Source organism: Eschrichtius robustus, chromosome 18 (assembly GCF_028021215.1).
Source record: "Eschrichtius robustus isolate mEscRob2 chromosome 18, mEscRob2.pri, whole genome shotgun sequence".
NCBI lineage: Eukaryota > Metazoa > Chordata > Mammalia > Artiodactyla > Eschrichtiidae > Eschrichtius > Eschrichtius robustus.
The window spans coordinates 33,801,955-33,821,284 of NC_090841.1; the positions used below are offsets into that span (position 1 = coordinate 33,801,955).

At 37.8% G+C, this 19,330-nt stretch overlaps 1 protein-coding gene across 3 annotated transcripts in view; it reads right to left on the bottom strand.

The window, feature by feature from the left end:
* Positions 1-19,330, bottom strand: part of DIAPH3 (diaphanous related formin 3) — a 568,557-nt gene that overhangs the window by 491,182 nt on the left and 58,045 nt on the right. The window lies entirely within an intron of this gene.

Here is a 19,330-nt window from a genome sequence, read left to right on the forward strand (position 1 = left end):
GGCTCACAGGCCCAGTTGCTCCGCGGCATGTGGGATCTTCCCAGACCAGGGCTCGAACCCGTGTCCCCTGCATTGGCAGGCAGATTCTCAACCACTGCGCCACCAGGGAAGCCCCTACAGATAATTTTTAAAAGAACTTTTTTCTACACTTGCTGTCTCTTTTATATTGCATATACTTTTTAGATATTTGTCAAATGAGATATAATAAAACTTCCCAAATAGAATTTGCTAATCCTATTTTGGGACAAACATGAAATGCGGGTAATTTTCTCGGAAATGGAGCTGGAGCCAGAGATAATACTCACAGCCCCAGCCTTGAACAGTACTGGAGACAAAGTCCAGCTCCAGAGGCAGGGTCTCCAGGCAGTGGTACTGGCACAGGTAAAACTGGCCAAGCTAAAATCCATCATGTCTTCAGGGAGCACTAGCAGAACCACACACAACCTCTGTGACCTGGAACCGTCAATGTGTGGTTGAGCTGTGCAAAGTAGCACCTGCTTGAGAGGTGAATAGCGCCGAGATCCCACCAAGACTTCACTCACCAGGCTGTGTGACTTCGTGAGGTGCTGTGTCCTCTCAGAGGAAAGAAGGTGTACACATTTTTCTAACTTGCACAAGGACACCAAATGGGTATTTGTGGCCCTGACCTGGAAACCAGGTCAATGACATGTAGTCAAGCCAGCAGCTTTTTTTTTTTTTAATTTATTTATTTATTTATTTTTAACACTTTATACTGTATTTATTTTATGTATGTATGTATGTATGGCTGTGTTGGGTCTTCGTTTCTGTACGAGGGCTTCCTCTAGTTGCGGCAAGCGGGGGCCACTCTTCATCGCGGTGCGCGGGCCTCTCAGTATCACGGCCTCTCTTGTTGCGGAGCACAGGCTCCAGACGCGCAGGCTCAGCAATTGTGGCTCACGGGCCCAGTTGCTCCGCGGCATGTGGGATCTTCCCAGACCAGGGCTCGAACCCGTGTCCCCTGCATTGGCAGGCAGACTCTCAACCACTGCGCCACCAGGGAAGCCCAAGCCAGCAGCTTTTAAGATGCTCCAAAGGATTTTTCCTGTGTGTCAGATGGGGCCAGAAGTTCCCACAAACCAGGAAAATCCAAGTTTGCTACTATCTTTAGACACCTTGACTCCATCCTAGGCTGATAAAACACCAACCCAAAAGAAATACCTTCTACGTCTTCTCTGGCAAAACTGAGAGAGAAAACAAAGATGTAATCTTAATACTGCTGCACATACATGCAATTAGTGAGCACCAAGGAGTAATCAAGCAGAGAATGGCAAACAGAGAGTGGACATTTTTTCAACTGAATTACAAACATTAGACTCACTATTTTCATTCATGGATGTGGATTTTATAAGACAGCATGTTCATTAAATTTACATACATCAAGTTGAGTGGGATAGTTAACGCCATGGAGAGTCAGACTAAATTTAAAATGATTGACTTATTTGGAGAATTAAGTGAATATACAAGCAGCAAATTGAAGATGGTCAGGTGTGAGGAAATTTACCCAGAGAGGAAAAACACTACAGACAGGCAGAAGCATGACTAGAGTTATAAAATCGATCCTGGAAAAACAGTACAATAACGGATCAAAACATTCATAAGGATCAATAAGCATAATATTAAAAGGTAAAAATTGGAAGCACAGCAATATCAAAACCAAACATTCTCATTAAGTCAACAGCTATCATCTCATTTCAGTAGTGTTCAATGCTTTGTTTCATGGGTTAAAGTCAAAATAATTGTTCTTGGTAGCAGTTTTGCTAATATTTTTTTTCACGACAGCCACAAATTGGTTCTACGTTTTAAGAGGTCCACAGTGATCCCCTAATTACTTCTCCTGAGACCTCAGAGCTCAACATCCTACAAGAGCAATTTTACCCATACTTCTTCTAAAGGTATAATTCTGTTCTTCACCACATTGGAATTCATCTTCCATATCACACAATGTCAAAAGGTCTTGCTGATGTTTATCCCTACTGAGGAATGTTCTTACTACCATGAGTGGTTTAGTGCCAAATAAAAACATCAAAGATTTCATGATCTCATTCCAGGTAATTATATACTCCCAAATAGTGCACATTAACTGAATCTCATGTAGTTCTGCAATTTAATATATTATATTCTTAGATTAGGCTTAAGTAAAATTAGAAAACCTGTAAAAGATAAATACAACCAAAACCCTGAAACTTGGAATAACTTTATTACTACTTTATATTGAAGAGGCCCATAAATATGCTAAAGCTATAAAATATTTTATCTTTCTTTGTCCATCATTTTTACTACGTTCTTATATAAACCTTTATATAAGGTTTTATAACCTTTATATAATCCTTTCATTTTTTTACATAACTGTGATTATAAAGAGGTCAGATTTTTTGGTTTCACCAATAGTGGGGTTGGATTCACTCTTCTATCCACAATGTCCTTACTTAATCCCAATTAAAATTAAAAGGAAATCAGACAGCTAGCTCATTAACAGGACAGCAGCCAGAAAATAGCATTTACCCAGAGATTGACAACAAACTCATAAACGTTGTTATTCAACCAAATATTCTAACTGGAGTTTATAGAAAGAGTGCAAACTATTTCAATTTGAAACCAAATTACAATTTAACCTAATGCCAGTATCAGGGAATAAACAAACATAGAAGAAACTTAAATATCACTTTTTTTCTCACATGCTATAAATTTTAGCAGAATAGACAAGAAATGAGATGAATATGCAGCATGCTGCACAACTCTACTTTGGAATATAATCTGGCTGAAACTGTTCAAGCTTATGCATAAGCACCTACAATCACAGGCAACTGTTATGCAATCCAGCAGAAAAGAACACTGCTACTTATAAAAAGGGTTTCATTCACTTATTTGCTTTTCAACTTTTCTAAACAAATGGCCATTTCTTCGTAAATTACATAAAGGATAAAATGGTTATTTCACAAAGCACAAAGGCTGACGTTTCTAGAGAAGAAAATAAGACTAAAAAAAAGCCTTCATCGTTTGGAAAGGCTGTACCTGCACACTTCCTAATTAGTGAAAGAGCAAGCTTAAACATTAACATAACCTTCATCCTTTTAAAACTCTCCTTTCTAACCATTTGACTGGTTCCACGAACTCCCACCAGGCAAAATCTAAGGCTCCTAAATCATTTATTTTCTCATTTATCTGGATCTAGAAGAAACAACGAGGCACTGACATTATCCCCCTGACAAACACAACCCAAGAATCAAGTTGACAATAGCCTTACACTTCTACCCTCTCTTCCTCCTCCTCCCATTTGGATTATTATTTGGATTGCTTTTAAACAACCTCTCCCTGAATTTTTCAATTTCTGCCTGAAGGAGAGGGAGATGGGTGACAACTAATAGATCAGAACAAAGCATTACCATAGAACCTCTCTCGTTTTATCTGGTCAACCCAAAATATACTTTTATAGTTTATAAGAAATAAAAAACACCCATGATACGGAAAAGTAGATTTGTAAAAAATGCTAATACTTGAAATAAACGAACTGCTAGTAACACCCATGATACAGAAAAGTAAATTTGTAAAAAACGCTAATACTTGAAATAAGCAAACTGCTAGTAGGAATCTATAGCAGTCAATTAGCACTTAAAGAACTAACACAAACGAGTTTTCCTTGGTGTTTCATTCAGACTCCTGGTGACCCTTAAGACATCACTTACACATCCAACACAATAGGTGTTCATTTGTCTGACTGAAGAAATAGCTATGCATAAATCTTTAACACCAACAATGAAAGCAGAAAAAAAGATTAAAAATGAAAAAAGAAAAATTATCTTTAGCGTGTACCCAGAGAGTGGCAATGTGGAATAAAGATAGCAATAAGAACCCTCCTCCCACCAACTGTACCAAAAAGTATCAAATTCAATTTTATCAGTTCACTTGAGCTCTTCTTTCTTCCTCTGGACCTTAGTTTCAAAGATATCTGAGTTGACTACAAAGCTAAGAACACAAAGACATCTCAGTATTTAACTCTATGTGTACTAATTTATATCTTTTCTTGCTTAGACATGGTATTCACCAAAGCAGAAGAAACAGACTAACTCATTCAACAATACATGAAGTATGCACTGTGAAGACACGAAGGGAACAAGGATGAATAAAGTTAAATGTTCATAGTCCAATAAAATAGAGTTCTTATGAAAAGATTAGAAAACTGATCTAATGACATAATAAATAAAAGAAAACATAAATGTATCATACATAGCCACTCATTTAATCAGTAATGGAGGATATACTCAGTTTAAAGGATAAAAATTAGCAGAACTACACGTCTACCTCATTGGAAGGCGAGTGTAGTGAAGGGCTAGCCAACTTAATTCAAATAACTGAAATGTAAAATGAAAAAAAGGCCTTTACCAAATACTTTAGGAACAGGAAAGAAAAAAAAAATTAACTCTTTTCTGGGGCTTTCTACTCCGTGCAATGAAAGGAAAAAGAAAGGAATAAGAATAGGAAAAGATACAAAAGTTAGTCACAGATATTCTGATTACATACATAGAAAAATATGAGGAACTCTACAAATAATAAAAACTGAGAGTTCAATAAGATTACTGAATACCAAAAGCAACACACAAATTAATAATCTTCATAAAAATGTTAATTTTTTAAAAATACTAGTTACATTTTAGAAATAAACCAAGGATTAAAGCTCATAAAAGATGTACACGACCTCTAGGGAGAAAATTATAAACTTGTACAGTTCAGGAACAGAGAAAATTGAAATAAATAAACAGATAGATATAAGATATCCAATGTTCACAGAAAAATTTAATATTACAAAGGCATTTATCCTGTCTAAATCAATAAATTTATTGCAATTCCAATCAAGATCCCAACAGGGTTTAGAATAAAACTTAACTAATTGATTGTAAAATTAATATAAAATCACAAAGGGGCCAAGAAGAGCCAGGACAATTTTGAAGTAGGGAAGGGGGTCCTAGATATGTAGGCTTATTATACAGTTATATTAATTAAGACAATGGGTATAAATGCAGAGCTAGACAAACAGACCAATGGACAAAATCAAACCTCAGAAACAAACCCACATATGAGCAATACCTTGATGTATAACAGTGGAGATATTACAAATGATGGACAAGAATGGCTATTCAATAAATGCTGCTAGAAAAACTAGTTATCCATGTAGGAAAAGTATTGGATCCAATCTCTCATGTCAGACATAAAGATATCATAATTCTAACAATTTTAGGAATATAGAAGAACAGATCTATGATGTCAGGATAGAGAAGGATTTCTTAAATAATACACTTATGACATATTTAAGACCGTTTAAAAATCAAAATGGAGCAACTATGGCTCAGGCATCCAAAATGGAGCCAGACCATTGTTGATGTGGTTTCAGATACATTCCTGCATCTCTAAGAACTTGAATTTTCTCTGAACTGTATCAAACTCAAGAACAGGACCAGCCATTTCAAAACAGTATCTCCTAGTATCTGCTAGCTGCACCCTTGTAGTTTTCTAACAGAGAAGAACAAACCTGACTCCATATTGTATCTGTTCCTTTAGCTCTAACCTTTGTGCTCTGTTGCCTTGCTTAGTCATGCTGACTCTGCATCTTTGTAAAAGAAGTTGCCTATAGCCTAAAATATACATGATAGCCCATTCTTAAGGGTCTGCCTCCCAGGCTTGACCTCTAAGGTATAAAACTTTCATTCCTATAGAGATAAAAAGTTCCGGAACAGAAATAACATTTGTGTTGTTGAAGATTTACAGGAACATTGTGATCAGACCTAAGTGGACAGCTGCAAGAACAAGGGATTCCTGCACCAAGAAGTCTGCAACAACAAGCCACACCTCCACCTCTTTTAGTATAAAAGCCTGAAATCTAACTCGGGTAAGATGGTTCGTTGGGACCCTAGTCCACCATCTTCTAGGTCTGCTGGCTTTCTGAATAAAGTCACTATTCTTTGCCCCAACGTCTCAGCCTCTCCATTTATTGGCCTGTCATGCAAGGAGCAAGTTAGCAGCTTGGACTCCGTAGCAGTTTCAAAGTCCATCCCCCTTCACAGTTATGTAATCAGTTCAGACCCCAGCCAATCCCTGATTAACAAGCACCCTTACTTCTTTCCAACTCCAGTCCTAATTCTTGACAAACAACTTATGGAAATAACCTTGCAGTTTTTTGCCTTTATAACCCTCCCCCATTTTGTAGTCCAAAGGAACACAATTCAAATGGTCCTTGAATCTTTATCTCCTGGGCTGCAATCCTAACAAACCCTAAATAAACACCTGTTTATTCAATCAGGTCTCTGTTTCTGAAATTTTGATTAACAATACAAAAAGCAGAAACCATAAAAAGATTTACAAATCTGGCCACATTGATTTTTACATTTCTGTACTTTCATCCATCCTACCACCCCCAAAAGGAAGTAAAAAGACAAGACTCAGACTGGGACAAGATACTTACAACTCATATAAACTGACACGAGCATTAAGGATATGTGATGAATTCTACAAATCAATAGGAAAAAGAAAAAAACCTCAGTGGAAAAAACTGGCAAAAGATATGAACAAGAAATTCACAGAAGAGTAAACCAAAGGGCCATTAACTGTGTGAAGAAATGTTCAACCTCACTTATGATCAAAGAAAAAAAAATTGTTTAAAGTATTAGGTAACCTGTTTATATCCAACAGACTTTCAAAACTTAAAAAGCCTTATTATACCAATGCAAACTCAGTGACATTCTACAAATTAATCAGGTGGAATCTTCAAGTGTCAAATTCATAAGATACAAGATTAAGGACCTCTTCTAGACTGAGGAGATTTTAAAACATGACAACTGAATACAACACACAGTTCTCAACAGGATTCTTTTGCTATAAAGAGCACTGCTGGTACTACTGGTAAAACTTAAGACTGTGAGGATTAGTTGACAGAAATTGATCAGTGTTAGCCTCCTGATGGTGGTGGTTATATTGTGGTTGAGTAGGAGGATGTCCTTTTTTGTAGACTAATACTAAAATATTAAGGTATTATGAGGCATTGAGTCAGCAACTTACCAGCAAGTAGTTCAGAAAAAAAGTTTTTTTCCTGTACATTTATCATTAAAGACACAGAAAACTTTTTTTTTTAACATATAGGAATAAAACCAACAGATTCAGGGTATTGTTCACCTTTGGGAATTAAAGAAGAATGTGATTGAAAGGAGTACACAAAGTATTTCAATTAATTATCTATGTTCTATCCTTTTTTGTATACCTCACATACCCTATTTAAAAACACCACTGAACAAAGATAGATTCAACTTGATAGTACATCCTGAAAATTGTTTCAAAATTAACTTCTGAATGTCTTTTGTATTATCTATACTATGTTTCCCCACACTTAAAGCTAAAATATGTATTAAATAGTAGGTCATCTAAGATCTTAATGCCAATAAACACTTCAAACGCATGCTTAACAGATAATGCTGATGGCATTTTATAAATGTGCTCCCTCCTACATTACAATACAGCCTAGTAAACATCTTCCCAAGAAAAGATTAGAGCATTACTATTCATACTTAAGTACTTCATGCAACTTTATTAGACCATTTCTTCCATGCTTACAAATGATGACAGGAGGTCCAGAAATTAAATAATTTTTGTCAGAGTAATTCTGTCATCATTGGCATTCATTTAATGCCTGTTGATGATCACATCTTGATAGATGATCTTTCTTGCAGCTTTCGTTCTCTCAACAAATAGTGAAAGTGAGAAAACAAAAAGAAGATATTAATGCGTGAAATCTCTCTTCCTATTCATTATTTTAACATTTTTGTATTATTTAGCAAACTGGCAATTAAAGCTAATTTCCACCTAAACACAGTACTGAAGGTGAAAAGAAATGTAAAGTCTTAGAAATCTTAAAAGTTAGAAAGATGCACCTAATTCAACAGGCAGTTATTTGGGATGATAAACCAGTTGGATGATGCTGCATGGAATTAATCTAGCAGAGACACATATCAAAATAATACATAAAGGCTCCCATCAAGCCTCTTAGATACCCTCAAGCACCAGAGGGCAGACAGCAGAAGCAAGAAAAACTACAATCCTGCAGCCTGTGGAACAAAAACCACATTCACAGAAAGATAGGCAAGATGAAAAGGCAGAGGGCTATATACCAGATGAAGGAACAAGATAAAACCCCAGAAAAACAACTAAATGAAGTGGAGATAGGCAACCTTCCAGAAAAAGAATTCAGAATAATGATAGTGAAGATGATCCAGGACCTCGGAATAAGAATGGAGGCAAAGATCGAGAAGATGCAAGAAATATTTAACAAAGACCTAGAAGAATTAAAGAACAAACAAACAGAGATGAACAATACAATAACTGAAATGAAAACTACACTAGAAGGAACCAATAGCAGAATAACTGAGGCAGAAGAACGGATAAGTAACCTGAAAGACAGAATGGTGGAGTTCACTGTTGTGGAACAGAATAAAGAAAAAAGAATGAAAAGAAATGAAGACAGCCTAAGAGACCTCTGGGACAACATTAAATGCAACAACATTCGCATTATAGGGGTCCCAGAAGGAGGAGAGAGAAAGGAACAGAGAAAATATTTGAAGAGATTATAGTCAAAAACTTCCCTAACATGGGAATGGAAATAGCCACCCAAGTCCAGGAAGCGCAGAGAGTCCCATACAGGATAAACCCAAGGAGAAACACGCCGAGACACACAGTAATCAAATTGGCAAAAATTAAAGACAAAGAAAAATTATGGAAAGCAGCAAGGGAAAAATGACAAATAACATACAAGGGAGCTCCCATAAGGTTAACAGCTGATTTCTCAGCAGAAACTCTACAAGCCAGAAGGGAGTGGCATGATATACTTAAAGTGATGAAAGGGAAGAACCTACAACCAAGATTACTCTACCCGGCAAGTATCTCATTCAGGTTTGATGGAGAAATCAAAAGCTTTACAGACAAGCAAAAGCTAACAGAAATCAGCACCACCAAACCAGCTCTACAACAAATGCTAAAGGAACTTCTCTAAGTGGGAAACACAAGAGAAGAAAAGGACCTACAAAAACAAACCCAAAACAATTAAGAAAATGGTCATAGGAACATACATATCGATAATTACCTTAAACGTGAATGGATTAAATGCCCCAACCAAAAGACACAGGCTTGCTGAATGGATACAAAAACAAGACCCATATATATGCTGCCTACAAGAGACCCACTTCAGACCTAGGGACACATACAGACTGAAAGTGAGGGGATGGAAAAAGATATTCCATGCAAATGGAAATCAAAAGAAAGCTGGAGTAGCTATACTCATATCCGATAAAATAGACTTTAAAATAAAGAATGTTACAAGAGACAAGGAAGGACACTCCATAATGATCAAGGGATCAATCCAAGAAGAAGATATAACAATTATAAATATATATGCACCCAACATAGGAGCACCTCAATACATAAGGCAACTGCTAACAGCTATAAAAGAGGAAATCGACAGTAACACAATAATAGTGGGGGACTTTAACACCTCACTTACACCAATGGACAGATCATACAAAATGAAAATAAATAAGGAAACAGAAGCTTTAAATGACACAATAGACCAGATAGATTTAATTGATATTTATAGGACATTCCATCCAAAAACAGATTACACTTTCTTCTCAAGTGCGCATGGAACATTCTCCAGGATAGATCACATCTTGGGTCACAAATTATGCCTCAGTAAATTTAAGAAAATTGAAATCATATCAAGCATCTTTTCTGACCACAACGCTATGAGATTAGAAATGAATTACAGGGAAAAAAACGTGAAAAGTACAAACACATGGAGGCTAAACAATACGTTACTAAATAACCAAGAGATCACTGAAGAAATCAAAGAGGAAATCAAAAAACACCTAGAGACAAATAACAATGAAAACACGACGATCCAAAACCTATGGGATGCAGCACAAGCAGTTCTAAGAGGGAAGTTTATAGCTATACAAGCCAACCTAAAGAAACAAGAAAAATCTCAAATAAACAACCTAAACTTACACCTAAAGGAACTACAGAAAGAAGAAGAAGCAAAACCCAAAGTTAGCAGAAGGAAAGAAATCATAAAGATCAGAGCAGAAATAAATGAAATAGAAACAAAGAAAACAATAGCAAAGATCAATAAAACTAAAAGCTGGTTCTTTGAGAAGATAAACAAAATTGATAAGCCATTAGCCAGACTCATCAAGAAAAAGAGGGAGAGGACTCAAATCAACAAAATCAGAAATGAAAAAGGAGAAGTTACAACAGACACCGCAGAAATACAAAACATCCTAAGAGACTACTACAAGCAACTTTATGCCAATAAAATGGACAAACTGGAAGAAATGGACAAATTCTTAGAAAGGTATAACCTTCCAAGACTGAACCAGGAAGAAACAGAAAATATGAACAGACCAATCACAAGTAATGAAATTGAAACTGTGATTAAAAATCTTCCAACAAACAAAAGTCCAGGACCAGATGGCTTCACAGGTGAATTCTATCAAACATTTAGAGAAGAGCTAACACCCATCCTTCTCAAACTCTTCCAAAAAATTGCAGAGGAAGGAACACTCTCAAACTCATTCTATGAGGCCACCATCACCCTGATACCAAAACCAGACAAAGATACTACAAAAAAAAAATTACAGACCAATATCACTGATGAATATAGATGCAAAAATCCTCAACAAAATACTAGCAAACAGAATCCAACAGCACATTAAAAGGATCATACACCACGATCAAGTGGGATTTACCCCAGGGATGCAAGGATTCTTCAATATACGCAAATCAATCAATGTGATACACCATATTAACAAATTGAAGAATAAAAACCATATGATCATCTCAATAGATGCAGAAAAAGCTTTTGAAAAAATTCAACACCCATTTATGATAAAAACTCTCCAGAAAGTGGGCATAGAGGGAACATACTTCAACATAATAAAGGCCATATATGACAAACCCACAGCAAACATCATTCTCAACGGTGAAAAACTGAAAGCATTTCCTCTAAGATCAGGAACGAGACAAGGATGTCCCCTCTCACCACTATTACTCAACATAGTTTTGGAAGTCCTAGCCACGGCAATCAGAGAAGAAAAAGAAATAAAAGGAATACAAACTGGAAAAGAAGAAGTAAAACTGAGAATCCTAAAAATGCCACCAGAAAACTACTAGAGTTTACCAATGAATTTGGTAAAGCTGCAAGATACAAAATTAATGCACAGAAATCTCTTTCATTCCTATACACTAATGATGAAAAATCTGAAAGAGAAATTATGGAAACACTGCCATTTACCATTGCAACAAAAAGAATAAAATACCTAGGAATAAACTTACCTAGGGAGACAAAAGACCTGTATGCAGAAAACTATAAGACACTGATGAAAGAATTTAAAGATGATACCAACAGATGGAGAGATATACCATGTTCTTGGATTGGAAGAATCAATATTGAGAAAATGACTATACTACCCAAAGCAATCTACAGATTCAATGCAATCCCTATCAAATTACCAATGGCATTTTTTACAGAGCTAGAACAAATCATCTTAAAATTTGTATGGAGACACAAAAGATCCCGAATAGCCAAAGCAGTCTTGAGGGAAAAAAACGGAGCTGGAGGAATCAGACTCCCTGACTTCAGACTATACTACAAAGCTACAGTAATCAAGACAATATGGTACTGGCACAAAAACAGAAACATAGATCAATGGAACAAGATAGAAAGCCCAGAGATAAACCCACGCATCTATGGTCAACTAATCTATGACAAAGGAGGCAAAGATATACAATGGAGAAAAGACAGTCTCTTCAATAAGTGGTGCTGGGAAAACTGGACAGCTACATGTAAAAGAATGAAATTAGAATACTCCCTAACGCCATACACAAAAATAAACTCAAAACGGATTTGAGACTTAAATGTAAGACTGGACACTATAAAACTCTTAGAGAAAAACATTGGAAGAACACTCTTTGACATAAATCACAGCAAGACCTTTTTTGATCCACCTCCTAGAGTAATGGAAATAAAAACAAAAATAAACAAATGGGACCTAATGAAACTTCAAAGCTTTTGCACAGCAGAGGAAACCATAAACAAGACGAAAAGACGACCCTCAGAATGGGAGAGAATATTTGCAAATGAATCAACGGACAAAGGATTAATCTCCAAAATATATAAACAGCTCATGCAGCTCAATATTAAAGAAACAAACAACCCAATCCAAAAATGGGCAGAAGACCTAAACAGACATTTCTTCAAAGAAGACATACAGATGGCCAAGAAGCACATGAAAAGCTGCTCAACATCACTAATTATTAGAGAAATGCAAATCAAAACTACAATGAGGTATCACCTCACACCAGTTAGAATGGGCATCATCAGAAAATCTACAAACAACAAATGCTGGAGAGGGTGTGGAGAAAAGGGAACCCTCTTGCACTGTTGGTGGGAATGTAAATTGATACAGCCACTATGGAGAACAGTATGGAGGTTCCTTAAAAAACTAAAAATAGAATTACCATATGATCCAGCAATCCCACTACTGGGCATATACCCAGAGAAAACCATAATTCAAAAAGACACATGCACCCCAGTGTTCATTGCAGCACTACTTACAATAGCCAGGTCATGGAAGCAACCTAAATGCCCGTCGACAGACGAATGGATAAAGAAGATGTGGTACATATATACAATGGAATATTACTCAGCCATAAAAAGGAACAAAATTGAGTCATTTTTTGAGGCGTGGATGGATCTAGAGACTGTCATACAAAGTGAAGTAAGTCAGAAAGAGAAAAACAAATATCGTATATTAACGCATGTATGTGGAACTTAAAAAATGGTACAGATGAAACAGTTTGCAGGGCAGAAGTTGAGACACAGATGTAGAGAACAAACGTATGGACACCAAGGGGGGGAAACCGCGGTGGGGTGGGGATGGTGGTGTGCTGAATTGGGCGATTGGGATTGACATGTATACACTGATGTGTATAAAATTGATGACTGATTAAAATAATAATAATAATAATAATAAATAAAGGATAAATTACACAAGGGACTTATACACAAGCAGCTCTGAGGGGTGAAATGTCTGTACACTGAACACTGTAAGTCACTGACGAGAAAAGCTGCAAAAGACACAAATAAATGGAAAAATGTTTTGTGTTCTTGGGTTGGAAGAATTAGTATTGTTAAAATGTTCATCCTACTCAAAGCCATCTATATATTCAATGCAATCCCTATCACGATTCCAATGGCATTTTTATAGAAACAGTCCTACAATTTGTATGGAACCACCAAAAACCATGAATAACCAAAGCAATCTTGAAAAAGAACAAAGCTGGAGACATCACACTTCTCAATTTCAAGCTATATTACAAAGCTATAGTAATCAATACATTACGGTACTGGTATGAAAACAAACATAAAGAACAACAGAACAGAATCAAGAGTCCAGAAATAAACCCATGCATATATGGTCAACTAATATTTGAAATGGGAGCCAACAATACTCAATGGGGAGAGATAGTCTCCTCAATAAAGGAGGAGAAACTGGATAATCACATGCAAAAAAAAAAAGAAAGAAAGAAACTGGACTCCACCTTATACCACTCACAAAAATTAACTCAAAATGGATTAAAGACTTAAATTTAAGACGTGAAACTCTAAAACTCCTAGAAGAAAACATAGAGGAAAAGCTCCTTCATGTTGGTTTTGGCAATGAGTTTTTTGAACATGACACCAAAAGCACAAGCAACAAAAACAAAAATAAACGTGAAGGGTTTCATCAAATTAAACAGCTTCTGCACAGCAAAAAAAAAGCCATCAACAAAATTAAAAGGCAACTTATGAAATGGGAGAAAATATTTGCAAACCACATATCTGGTAAGAAGTTAATATCCAAAATACATAAGGAACACATATAACTCAAAAGCAAAGAAACAAAATCTGATTAAAAATGGGAAGAACTAAATAAACATTTTTCCAAAAGGGTTAAACACATGGCCAACAGGTACATGAAAAGGGACTCAACATCATTAATCATTCAGGGAAATGCGAATCAGAACCACAATGATTATATCACCTCACACAGTCAGAATGGCTGTTTTCAAAAAAAAAATATCAAGTGCTGGGGAGGATGTGAAAGAAAAGAACCCTTATGCATTGCTGGTGGAGTGTAAATTGTTATAACCACTATGGAAAATAGTATGGAGGTTCCTCAAAAAATTAAAAATAGAACTATCATATGATTCAACAATTCCACTTCTGGGTATTTATTCGAAGAAAGCAAAAACACTTACTTGAAAAGATACCTTCATGCCTATGTCCACTGCAGTATTATTTACAATAGCCAAGATAGAGAAACAACCTAAGTGTCTGTTGAGAAATGAATGGATAAAGAAACTGTGGTGTGTGTGTGTGCACTCCTATATATACATATACATATGAATACTATCCAGCCGTAAAAAAGGAAGTCCTGTCATTTGTGACAACATGGATAGGCCCTGAGGGCACTATGCTAAGTGAAATAAATCAGACAGAGAAAGAAAAATGCTGTGTGTTATCACTTGTATGTGGAATCTAAAAATACCAAACTCATAGAAACAGGGTTCATTGGTGGTTGCCAGGGACTGAGGGGTGGGGAAAGTGGGTGAAGGTAGTCAAAGGATACAAATTTACAGTTATAAAATGAATAAATTCTCAGGATGTAATGTACAGAATGGTGACTCTAGTCTAAAAAAATATTATATAGTTGAAAGTTGCTCAGAGTAAACCTTAAAGTTCTCACCACAGGGAAAAAAATGATAATTATGTGAGGTGATGGACGTGTTAACTGACCTTATTGTGGCAATCATTTTAAAAAATATACCTCTATCAAATCATCACATTGTATACTTTAAGTTTACACAATGTTAAATGTCAATTTTATCTCAATAAAACTGGAAAAAAATAAGAAAATAAATTCAGTTTCTGGCTTGTTGAGGTTTAACATCTCTTAGAGAGCTCGATTACAGCTGCTCTTTGTAGAAGACACAGCAAAGAGTCAGAATATAGGGAATATTCTACAGTATGAAAGGGCTCCAATCCCCTAGAAGGAGTGTGTAGGGAACAATTGATAAAGAAAAGACAAGAGGGACAGAGGCAACACTCTGAGGAAATAAAAAGAAGAGGAGGCATGGAAAGTAAACTGGTATGAATTGGCTAGAGAGGAGAAAAATCAGGAAAAGGAAAAAAGTGTCACGGTACCCAAAGGAAAATGAGAAACACAAACAAGAGGACAGCTGTGCTGTGTTACATGTTGCAAACAGGATCTGATGATTGCCATTTACAGTTAGAGGGGTAAACATCTACGGCAAAACAACGGCAAAAATGAAAAGCTATTGGTAGAAAGAGCCAGAGTAAACTATTCTTTGTGGAGGACAGGCTCTGAATGGAACAAGATAAAGGACAGGAAATGTGGCAAAGGACACATGAGCTTCCCATGGACAGGATATGGATCCCAGGGAGAAGCAGGCCCAGGCCATCTAAGAGATACTGCATCCCAAAGGTGACCCCACCAGAGGAATGCTCTCATGGAAGCCTGGGCAGAAGGCCAAAGGAGACGTCACCAGTGACAAGGGAATTATAGGTGAGACTGGGAGCAGGGAAGTCATGAAAATACCACAGGAGAAAGGAATCCGCATTTGTAATCCCCTATACCTCTGACAGGCAAAATGGTCCCCCAAAGATATCCATGCCCTAATCCCTGGCTTCTGTAAATATGTCAAATGACATGGCAGAAGGGGCTCTGCAGATGTAATTAAGGTTACAAACTTTAAAACAGGGAAATTATTTTGGATTTTCTGGGTGGGCCCAAGCTAATACATGAACCCTAAAAAGCAGAGGACTTTCTCCAGATGGAGGCAAGAGATGCCACAGAAGGGGAATTCAGAGAAATTCTAAGTGTGAGATGGATTTGATGTATCTGAGATGTAAGGGCCCATGTGAAGGATAGGAAAGAGGCCTCTCAAAGCTAAGGCAGCCCCCAGAGGACAATCAGGGAGAAAACTGGGACCTCAGTCCTACAACATCAGGGAACTCTGCCAACAAAATGAAATCGGAAGAGGATTCTCCCCAAAGCCTCTGATAAGAGCCCAGCCATCTGACACCGATTTCAGCCTTGTCAGCCTACAGAAACCAGCTGAGTCGACCTGGACTTCAGCCTACAAAACTACGAGACAATACAGTGGTGTGGTTTTAAGCCACCAAATCTGTGGGAATTTGTCATGGTCAGCAATAAAACTAACACAACACCCCACGGCACCAGTGCCAGATTATAAATACCCTCGGCCAGCAAAGTATTTTTATTCCTCCTCCCCTCATCTCCAATGTCATCCTGGAGGAGATAGGTTCAGTCTGGAGAGCAGGAAAGAAGGGAAACGCAGTGTGGGGAAACAGAGCAGAGCCCACCAGAGCCCCAAGCACGGCCACGACCACGACCCCAAGCATGGCCTCAAGCATGGCCACGACCACAGCCCCAAGCACAGCCACGACCACAGCCCAAAGCACAGCCACGACCACGGCCCCAAGCACGGCCCTGACTACGGCCCCAAGCACGGCCCCAAGCACAGCCACAAGCATGGCCACAAGCACAGCCATGACCATGACCCCAACCACAGCCACAACCACGGCCCCAAGCACAGCCCTGACCACAGCCCCAAGCACGGCCCCAAGCACGGCCCCAAGCACAGCCATGACCACGGCCCCAAGCACAGCCCCAAGCACGGGCCTGACCATGGTCCCAAGCACGGCCACAACCACGGCCACAACCACGGCCCCAAGCACGGCCACAACCACGGCCCCAAGCACAGCCACAACCACAGCCACGACCACAGCCTGCCCTGGAGGCTTTAAGTGGAGCAGCCTTGAAAGAGGGAAAGTGAGAGGCTTTCTCTGGATAAAAGTTAACTTATTTAAATTAAACTAGGGTTTTCATTATCTGAAAGCAAACAGAAAACTCTGGGACCTGCGGTGAATTTTATCCAGGGGCAGGAAAGAATAAGCTGAAAGAGCTGGTTTAAAGGGGCACTGGCTGGAACAAACAAGTCACTTTCAATCTGTACCTACCATGTTCACCTTGGTCAAAAAGCCAGCTACACAGATCTACTGTGAGTTCAAGAGCAACCACTGAAATTTGACATCCATAAATCAAAGCTGTATACACAGCAATGCTCACACAACTATTTCACATATCTAAGATCTAAAGAGAAACCAAGATGAGCTTTCAGATAAAAATTCTGCTTTCACTGGATGGCAAACAGGAAAAAAGGCCCTTAAGAAGTAGCATAACTAAAAATTCATCACTACTTTTAAAAAGTGCACTGAAAATTTTACCCAGCGACCAACTAAATTAATTTCCTAAATAAAAGTGAAATGAGTACAAATGTTGAAGGATTACACTGTACTTCGCATTCATTAAGTAATCAAGTCAACACACTGTCTTTCAAAGGACCATCTTGAGGAGGGAAAAGAGGTGTTCTTCAAAACAAAGATTTTACTTCATGAAAAAATCATCTAAGTACCTTTGATAACGTTAAACAAGATTTTTTTAAACTGTACAATGCCAAAACAAAGAATCTAGGTACAACCTCTAAATGAAACCTCTTTTTGGCAAATGCCAAAAAATGAATATGGCAAATTATTCAATGTTGCTTCCTCAAAAGAATTTTTATTAATAAAAATGGTATGGATAGGTGCAAGCCAAAAATAAAACCCAACCTAATCTAGCATCCTCCCCAGACATAAAAACAGCTTTAAATTTGTCAAAGATGTGGTATCCCACCTGACAAGCCTGAGAAATATCACTAGTCCACATTTAAAGGAGAAAGACCCTTCTCAGCTTTACAATCTCCAGCAGGTTTTCCCTGCATTGACCACTGTGATATGGTCAAGGTATCAAAAAAGGAGAAAAAAAAAAACAAACCTATTCTTTATTTTTTTTAAAGCCTTTAGTTGTGACAAACTCACTCATTAGCAAATTGGGCAGCCCTGAGAAAGCAATAATTCATTTTACTTCTGCTGAGTAAAGTGAGTTTGACTGCAAAAGATCTTCTGCCAACAAGGAGACCTGTTTAAAATTTAACAAGTGGGGCTTCCCTGGTAGCACAGTGGTTAGGAATCCTCCTGTCAGTGCAGGGCACACGGGTTCAAGCCCTGGTCCAGGAAGATCCCACATGCCGCGGAGCAACTAAGCCCGTGCACCACAACTACTGAGCCTGCGCTCTAGAGCCCGCGAGCCACAACTACTGAAGCCCGCGCGCCTATAGCCCGTGCTCCACAACAAGAGAAGCCACCGCAATGAGAAGCCCGCACTCTGCAACGAGGAGTGGCCCCCGCTCGCCGCAACTAGAGAAAGCCCGCAGGCAGCAACGAAGACCCAACACAGCCAAAAATAAATAAATATAATTAATTAATTTAAAACTAAAAAAAAAAGATTTAACAAGTGATCTGGCCCAGTTATTAAATGTGTAAACACTTCAAAAATGCCAAAATCCATCTGCCCTGTTCATACAATTAAAATTGATACTCTTAGCTAGGAGAAGGGTAAGAAAGACTAACAGAAAAATACTTCTAAAGTCATCATGTTCAGAACAGAATACGATCAACTATGTTCTGTACTTCCTAGGTAGTTGTACTTTAACAACTACTAGCTGCTGTAAGCCTCCATAAATGTCTAACATCACTGGCCTACTTGCTTTACTTACTCAGATGACACCAGCAATTATGAGCCAGAAGAAAAATTTTTCGTAACAAGGTAGTCACAAGTGAACCAAAAAAGTACCATTCCAGAATCTCACGGATAATTTAGGTAGTGGTTCCACATATGAGACATGAATGAGGGGGCACTTTATTATCTTGAGTCCTCAAAGGTAGTCTTGAAGAAATCTACCTTACACAAGTCTCATTGACAGATGCAAAGGCTAGCAAAAATGGTTACGTTCTTTTGTTCTAGATTGAAATTATATCAACTTGTGATGATAAAAGAATTACAAAGGCACACCACAAATTCAGTGAGTTCAAGTGCAGATTTAACTGTTGCAGGACTATGCAAACCTGGTTATCATGAGAACTGAGAAAGGACTCAAACAAGGTCCAAAAATCAGCACACTTAACAATGCACACAGCAGAGAGCTGTGACCGTCATTCTCAAATGCAACCGACCCAGACAGACCACTTAGATAATCTATTTAAGGCAAAAGTATATCATTTGATACTTTAGAGGTTTATGTTTTTATGTAT